Source organism: Lactuca sativa, chromosome 9, assembly GCF_002870075.4.
Source record: "Lactuca sativa cultivar Salinas chromosome 9, Lsat_Salinas_v11, whole genome shotgun sequence".
Classification (NCBI taxonomy): Eukaryota; Viridiplantae; Streptophyta; class Magnoliopsida; order Asterales; family Asteraceae; genus Lactuca; species Lactuca sativa.
The window spans coordinates 43,954,976-43,964,229 of record NC_056631.2 but is presented as its reverse complement, the minus strand read 5'-3'; the positions used below and the strand labels follow the sequence as shown (position 1 = coordinate 43,964,229).

The following is a 9,254-nucleotide window of genomic DNA, read 5'->3' as shown; positions in this document are numbered from 1 at the left end:
CAAATGTGTAAACCTAAAATTGAGTTTAGGGTAAAATAAAGATCAAGATTCAACGTCTGTAATCAATGAAATCGAAGAAGACGACAAACTCCAGATCCTATTAAAGCAGAAACCCTAATAGCTCTTTTAACATAACAGATGCGTATGGATTACACAGTCTCCTGGTCTGATACCAACTGTTGAAATTAAAACTTGAATGATCGATATATTTAAACAGGTAAATGAATTAAGAACACAGAATGAAGATCAAAATGTTTCGAATGATTAATAATCACAGCCTTAGAAGAGCTCGATGAAGAACTGCTACTGTAAAGGTTGTGTAGGGTTTTACAAGATTGATGATTACAATATACGGTGCATGTATGTACTTTAAATAGCTAAAGCCTAACAATAAATAATCGTGTGGACAGGCCCAACCCACTATACAAAACATGGACTAAGTAATAAAACAATTGATGCAATCCATATGACCCAACAATAAGATAAATATATGATAATGGAAGGCATATTGTACACAAGCATATGTTTTGAAAATTGTTTACAACATATGCCTTTGTGTAAGCTTGTAATGTAAAATAATTGTATATTGGGTAAAAATGCTTCGGTAGTATGAAATCAGTAATTGAGTGTTAGATGCATTTTATATGTATCTTTTAGCACGTTGTTCTTGGTATTTTTCTATAAAAAACTAACTATCTCCCTAATGCTATAATAAATTGTGTGTTTCTCATTATATTTGTAGAATGCCTGTACTACTCATGTTTGTTATGTTATTCACGGCAATTTGGAGCACATGGACGACTACATGAGTTCAGGATGCATTATTGGGAGGTTTGGAACACAATTGGAGACAGAACTAAGGAAGGATGTTGAGGAATCATCAACAATAGCTTGGAAGGAAGAATTGCGACCAAAAAGAGACAAAATAACGAATATGTGATGGCATAAGTTGTATATGTGATCGCATAAATGATCAAATATGAGCTTCGAGGGATTTTTCATGCCAATAATCTAGGTGGAAGAAAAAATGAATTTATACGATCGCATATAACCACACTTGCGATTAGACCTGGCAATTTCAGACAAGAATCTGTGAGAGACGCGACACGACACGAATACATCTTAAAAATTGAGATAATACTTATTTCTCATCGTGTAATCGTATCGTGTCAAATTCGTGGCTGACACGTTTTCATGACATGAATTGCCAAGTCTACCTGCGATCACATGTTTTTTTTAAAAAAAAAGCTTAGAATCGTAATATACTTCATTAAACTAGCCTGACACGTGTTTTCATGAAATATGCGATATATGCCTACATGTGATTGCATGTACGACCGTTTTTATCTGTTGGGCATATAAAAGGCTTCAAAGAGATCCCAGTAACCTAATTGGTGATTCCAGACGTCTGAGAGGCGATTTTGAGCGGTTTTCAAGTGCCAAAAACATATATGAAGAACACGATTCAAGTTTTAATTTCATCTAGTAAGATTACTCAATTATGTTTCCGAGCTTGTGAGAATTATTGGACTTTACTAAGAATTTTACACTATACTTAATGTCACTTTTCTAAATTAATTAAGAGTTTATTTGGTTAATTCAGTAAAAAGTAAAGTTTAATTCAAAGAGCTTGTTTTGGTTAAACATTTTAGTAAAAGAAAATGGTTAGAGCTTATTAATGATTTTCAGTACCAGTTTAAACAGTACACGGTTCAAGTATCGTGTTGAAGGTTATTTGCATGATTAGAAGAGTCACCACAACCTGAAATTGCTTTATCTTCTTAATTTTGTTTTAGTGTTTAAATTGCGTCTTCTTTCTTTTATAAATTTGTGTCAAAACTAGTTTTAATCAATCAACAAATCCCCCCATTTTATTTTATATTAATTTAGTGAGTGCCTTACGCATGAGAGGCATAGACCTTAGGACGTGTCCTTGCGGATTCAAACTTACTTTCCTCTACTATCCCTTAGTGCGTTAGAGCAGTTTTTTTATTTATATTATTTTTTTGTTAGGCGTTGCGACACGCTGTTAACAAATTGACGTCGTTGCCAGGGACACAACAAACACTAATCGTTTTATGTCAGGATCTACATGTATATGTACTCCACTATAGTTTGATCCAGAGATAGAGAAGACAGAAAGGAAACTCAGAAAAGAAGCACTTCAGTAGAAAAAGTTAAAGGTTATTTTCACAACAATATCTTTTCCAGCTCCAGAGCAAGCAAATCCACATGGCACTCCCTTGTGAAATGAACCTAAAATAACCTTCTCATCTTTTCCCAAAGCACCTCCATCCTCACCTTTCCACAGTCCATTTAAAAATTAGTCACCCACATCTTCCATCAAATCGGAAACACCTGATCCAGATTCAGATCCTAAAACTGAACCTTCTGATGTATTTTGTTGAAAATAAAATGAACAACAACAGATTTATGGGATCTTTTAGATGGTTTTTAGAATGTACAAACACCATAGCAATATTTATGAGCATATGTTGCATAAAACATCAAATATTCATGAAAAATTCAACTAAAAAGAGTTTTCTGAGAATATGAATTGGTAAAGGTAAAGAAATTCATAAAATTTTCTTTATTCCCTATTTTTCTGACGAAATCACGAAAATGAACTAACAAGAGAGATAGAAAATACTTTTCTCCTCAACTTTATGAATAACTCACCAAAACACAAACGAAAACTGATCTGAAAATGTTTTGTTGAAAGAATAAACTATTTTTTTCAACATTCTAAATAAGTTAACAAAATACAAACAAAAACTGTCACACCCCCGGACCAGACGGCGGAAATGTCCAGAGGCGGGTGACTTTATTGTGCAGTATCATAACAATTGAATATAAATGAAACAGAGTAATCCAAACATCATACATTGAGATGACAAACTTACATTGTTTACATATTGCATGTATTTGTTCTTCGGATTACACAAAAGATACATAAGTAGAAAACTTCAACTACATTTAAATGATCTTGCATCAGTGTCCCTTGTATCCTGCTTACTAGATCCCTGAGAGTACAAGTCGTTTTGAAAAGCGTCAACTAAAAGCTGGTGAGTTCATAAGAATTTTTGTATGAAATCGTTTAAACTTGTTTAAAATCGTTTTCGTTGTACTTTCAGAAAATCCGATATTTTCTTTGAAATCGTTTGAAGTCTTGCCTTGAAATTCATGGATATATGTGTGTATGTCATTACTTTTGTTCATCCTTATAAGGAGTGATTTTGAAAAGTAGTGTGATTTGTAAAAGCGAGCTGTGTCCGAGAATAGTTCTTTTGAATAGTAACAATCAACCGTCTCAAGAAAAATCTCTTATTTTCAAAAATGAAATATGGTTGAAAATCCTGTTTCTCTTATCGAGTAAAATTGAGTGTGTGCATTCTAGTTTATCGTTATTGAAATCGTAGAAAAATCGTTTTCCCCAGAAAACCCTATATTTTCTACTATAAAATAATCATAAGTTTTGGTTTATCATTATCGAAATCGTAGAAAATCGTTTTCTCCGGAAAATCATATATTTTCTGCTATAAAATAATTGTAAGTTCTGGTTTATCGTTATCGAAATCGTAGAAAATCGTTTTCTCTAGAAAATCCTATATTTTCTACTATAAAATATCCATAAGTTCTAGTTTATCGTTATCGAAATTGTAGAAAATCGTTTTCCATAGAGTCTTACACTTTTTAGTTTGTAAAATAGCAGTATTTCGACTCTATGCTCGTTAGGAGAAAGAATCATGGCAATTGTGGACATTCTACATGATGAAGAAGGACAATCAACACAACAAATGCGGACCATCACCTATCACGTGTAGGACAGTCAACACAACGTACCAAAATTTATTTATGAGGTTTTCCTTACATAAATTTCTAGTTAATATAACATATTCTAATGAGTCGTTATAACCAGACTAATCATGACGGAGTGCCTGTTTTGGCGTTTCTTAGGTGCCCTCGGTTTGGAAAAGACATTTGTCACCCTAGACTGGCCTGTCTAGTTGTAGCGAACATCGAAGGTGCGGGGTGTCAACCCCGTATAGATCTATACACAAATTCCCGCTCTCCCTCCAGGAGCCTCTGGCTATAACTCCTTACAGGACTTAGACGTACACTAATATTTTTATGACAAAATTACATAAATGGTCCTCATGGTTGACAAAATCGACCAATTATGGTCCTTATGACGAATTCTTTACACAGAGGGTCCCTGTGGTTTCAAAATCTTGCAAAGACGGTCCTTTTGACTAACGGCGTTAACTTTTTCAGTTAAGTTCTATGTGAAATGACATATTTGCCCTTCATGCATAAGGACGCTTTATGTAATATGTTTCTACCATAGGGACCATTTATGTAATTTTCTTTATTATTTGTTATTTTTTTATTTATTTTAATTATATATTTAAAGATTTATATTTGTTTAAATTTATTGTTTAATATATATATATATATATATATATATATATACATGCTAACATTTTTTAACGTTTTGCTCAAATTATTTTTTCTAATCTTTTTGACATTTTCTTCAAGTAAAATTATTAATGTTTTTTATTTTGACGTTTTATTCTAATATTATTTATCTATTTATTTATTTTTTTGACGTTATGTTCGAATACATTTTTCAACTATATAAGGTTGTATAATTATTATTTTTGTAAACTAATTTATTAACATTTTTTATAAAAAAGTGTAAAATGTTTGTTAAACGTGAATATGATTAATATAGATTAGATAGACATAGGCTGAGCTGAGACCGCCTCACAACGTTGCCGAGAACGACCATGTCATTTCACATTGGATTTAAATGTAATTATTTCGAGTTTTTTTTTTTATTTGTTATTTTTTGTTTTTAGCAGTGTTGTAAAAAATCACAACGCAAGGGCCTCTAATCGGTCAGGTAGCGCTTAGGGATTAATCTGAGATTAATCGGGACCTAGTTGTGATTTTTTACAACACTTCTAAAAACAAAAAAAAATAACTCGAAATAATTACATTTAAATCCAATGTGAAAATGACCTGGTCGTTCTTGGCAACGTTGTGAAGCGGTCTCAGCGTAGCCTATGTCTACCTAATCTATATTAATCATATTCACGTTTAACAAACATTTTACACTTTTTTATAAAAAATGTTAATAAATTAGTTTACAAAAATAATAATTATTCAACCTTATATAGTTAAATATTTGAATTAAAAAATAATAATTATATAACCTGATAAAAAAAATGAAAACATAATTGAAAGTGAATTAAGTTACGAATTATAATTATAATAGCCGTGAAATCTTTTAACAGATATAAACATACTATATGTTGAAAAATGTATTCGAACATAACGTCAAAAAGATAAATAAATAAATAAATAATATTCGAATAAAACGTCAAAATAAAAAACATTAATAAATTTACTTGAAGAAAATGTTAAAAAGATTAGAAAAAATAATTTGAGCAAAACGTTAAAAAATGTTAGCATGTATATATATATATATATATATATATATATATATATATATATATATATATATATATATATATATATATATATATATATATATATATATATATATATATATATATATTAAACAATAAATTTAAACAAATCTAAATCCTTAAATATATAATTAAAATAAATAAAAAAATAATAAACAATAGAGAAAATTACATAAATGGTCCCTGTGGTAGAAACATATTACATAAAGCGTCCTTATGCATGAATGACAAATATGTCATTTCATATAGGACTTAACTGAAAAAGTTAACGTCGTTAGTCAAAAGGACTGTCTTTGCAAGATTTTAAACCACAGGGACCATCTGTGTAAAGAATTCGTCATAAGGACCATAATTGGTCAATTTTGTCAACCATGAGGACCATTTAAGTAATTTTGTCTATTTTTATATTTAGGTACTTTTGAGATTTGTCTGACTAGAATATTAACAACCTTTTGAGAAATCGTTAGAGATCCATTATTTGTTAGATAAATAATGAAATTCGTATTCTTTGAATAGAAATATCGTTCTCGTTCCATATCGTTGATTGTGCTCGTTAACCGGGTGCTCGTGTTCGTTCCTTTTCGTCTATTGGAAAATGAGTCATTTTAGTCAAGATAAAAAGTGTCAAGTTATAATTTGTATAAATTTTAACTGTCACACGCATTTTCTGTTTTATGACATATAGAACATTACGTGTGTTCTTGGAGGTTTTATGACAGCAGCTTATGGCATGCCAATATTTTCTGTCATAAGGGCTCTACTTGTATATTTTCTTGACGCAAACTTTTATGTTGAATATTTATAAATTACTCCCCGATAGTTGGCAAAATAGTCACAAAGTTTCTATTTTCGAAAAATCACTAGAAATGGTGTCCACTTAGTAAGATCCCTTTTATAATGTTTTATCTTTAGACATGAAAGCATAGATAAAGGGGTTAAGTTGGACACACTCAATAGTTGGGAGGCTCTTTTGCACAAAGTATCCTCTGTTCTTTATGAAATTTAGAAATCCTTCGTTCATGAGTATATTACTAAATAATAATTTAATAATATTTCACACACACATACAAACATACGTATATATGCAATCATTTAAGAGTTTAGGCAAAATTCGACTTGTACTCTCCCCCAAAAACATTAAAACATTGAAAAAGGTGGGGTATGAAGCTCACCTTGGGTTGGTTGAGGAGTTGTTTGGAGTTATGGAGTAAAGATCTCAAGCTTAAACTCTTGCTGAGATGAGGAACTTCCCTGGGAGGGATGCTTTCCTAAGGGTGATCATCACATATTATGAATAAAATAATATGGATTCATCTTGAAATATTATAAAATATTAGATGGTTGGAGGATTTTACCTTACAACTCCAGGGAGAAATTGAGAATTTTGTTTTCAGCAAGTTCTTGTTCTTGCTTGGAGATGAGTTTTGAGAGGAAATGAGAAAAGTGAGAGAATATGTGAAGTCTAACCCCTTCACTGTCGTTGCTTTGGAGTATAAGAAAAGGAAAGGAATCTTTGATGCATGGGGATCTGGTGGTCCATGCCTGGATATTTGGTGGGTAAAGCATGGGAAACTGTGATTTGCATGGGGAATATGAGTTTTATCAAATCACCAAGTCAACTTCCTTGTCCTTTTCTTGGTTTAGGATAAGGTTTTCCTAACTTCTAACCCTTTTATTTTTATGTAAATATAACTTAAAATAATTCATTTTGACATAAAATGAGGGTTTTAGGGGTCTTAGTTAAGAAAAATACGAGTTTGGTGGGAGTCCCGACCTCAAAATACCTTAAAATGATGAAAAAGTCCGAAAATAATGAAAATCCGGAGTCATAAGGTGAAATCTGGAGTCATAGTGTAATTTCCAAAGCTCTACATCAAATTCCGGAGGGGAGGGTTAGTTCTGTGAGGGTTCGAAGTGGCGAGCATGAGAGTTCCGGAGTCACAGCCAAGTTCCGAAGCTCTTCTATTTCCGGAGTACTCCCTTCGGATGCGAGGACAACTGATCCAGACCGAGGTTGTGAAGCGACTAGCAATTCCAAAGCAAATCTGATATGTCCGGATGAGAAGCTTGTTCCAGAGTGAAGGAGGTTCCGAAGCAAGGATGTTCCGAAGGTAAGCTTCCTCTTGGCTCCTAAGAAGGCATTCCGGACCAAGAGGGTTCCAGACTAAGAGGGTTCCGGACCAAGAGGGTTTCAGACCAAGAGGGTTCCTCTTCCGGTTTTGAGCTGTTTTCGACTGAAGAAGGTACTTATGGAAATTTAAGGTACGTGGAGAGATTTGGGAGAGATTTCACATACTTGGAGAGATTTGGGAGAGATTTCACATGCTTGGAGAGATTTGGGAGAGATTTCACATACTTGGAGAGATTTGGGAGAGATTCACTATACTTAGAGAGATTTCGCATACTCAGAGAGATTTGGGAGAGATTTCACATGCTTGGAGAGATTTGGGAGAGATTCACTATTCTTGGAGAGATTTGGCATACTTAGAGAGATTTGGGAGAGATTCACCGTACTTGGAGAGATTTAGGAGAGATTCACTATTCTTGGAGAGATTTTGCATACTTAGAGAGATTTGGGAGAGATTCACTACACTTGGTGAGATTTGCATTCCAACACTATATGGCTCCTTAGGAACTCATATTGAACACTTAGGTGTGTTAGCATAAGTCTCACAATAGTCCTTGCTTACTTGAGGGTGAAATTCCCAAGCCAAAAAGGCTGGTTATGACAGAAACTAATTTAAGAAACTTTTCTTGTGCTTGAAAAACATTTTGATGAGCTAAAAATGGATTTTGTTGATCATATAAACTGAAAATGGTGTGAGAACTTCTGTTCTTCCCAGATTATTTGGATAAAACACCAAAATTTGAACAAAGAATGGGTAAAAGCTTGTATAAACTTATTTTTTTCTATCTTGTTGAACAAACCATCAAATATTAAACGAAAATAGATATGAGAAGATCTTTGCAAGCTCGGAAAATGTTCAAATGAGCAAGAAATGAAGCAGAACTAGAGATATGAGGGAAGAAATGAAGCAGATCTAGATATATGAACGTTTGGGAGGCAGATCTGAATAGATCTTGGTGAGAGCCAAATGGATCTGAACAAATAATGGGTGAATCGAACGGATCTGGGCAAATCTGAGGTGAAGAACAATAGATCGGAACGAGTCGGAGGTGAAACTGAGGTTGAGACCAAGAGATGACAACTATTCGTTCTTAGTCCCACAGATGGAGCCAAATGTTGTGACATCTCACCAGGTATTCGGGTCTTGGAGTTTTGAATCCAGATCGGAGATCCGGGAGTGATGTTGTCTGCTTATTCTCGACTTGATACCTAGCAAGAATCACAACATATCATTAGAGTTGACCCAGGGAGCAAACTCCGATGATCAAGTTTCTCCTGGCTGAGGATGAACACGTTTCTCCTGGCTGGAGAGAACCACTTTAGTATGTGGGATTGTGTTTAGCCATAGTGGCGGATTAGAGTTTAGATCTTTGGGAAAGGTCTAAAGGAAGCCATCCCTCTATGGGGGGGATTATGTTCTATTTATGGGGGATAATTACGTTTGGAGAGAGTTAGGTCAGGCCTTGGGCCGACCCAACTCGGGCCTAGTTAGCAAGGAGCTAAGTAAGGCCTCCTGGGGTGGCTAGAGTGCCCGAAGTGGGCACTAGGCGAGTGTCAGACGTGGGCGCTAGACAAGGCTGGCAGGACGTTTGGACCATGCTAATGGATCATATGTTAACATATATATATAT

The 9,254-nt window shown here is 33.7% G+C and overlaps 1 long non-coding RNA gene across 1 annotated transcript; it reads right to left on the bottom strand.

Moving 5' to 3' along the window:
* Nucleotides 1-2,805: 2,805 nt before the first annotated feature.
* LOC128128448 (uncharacterized) lies at nucleotides 2,806-8,996 on the bottom strand. The gene is made up of 3 exons (XR_008226383.1): nucleotides 6,851-8,996; nucleotides 6,668-6,763; nucleotides 2,806-3,023 (listed from the first exon to the last, which is right to left on the bottom strand). It is a non-coding gene; the product is annotated as an uncharacterized LOC128128448 (long non-coding RNA).
* Between the last annotated feature and the right edge of the window lie 258 nt (nucleotides 8,997-9,254).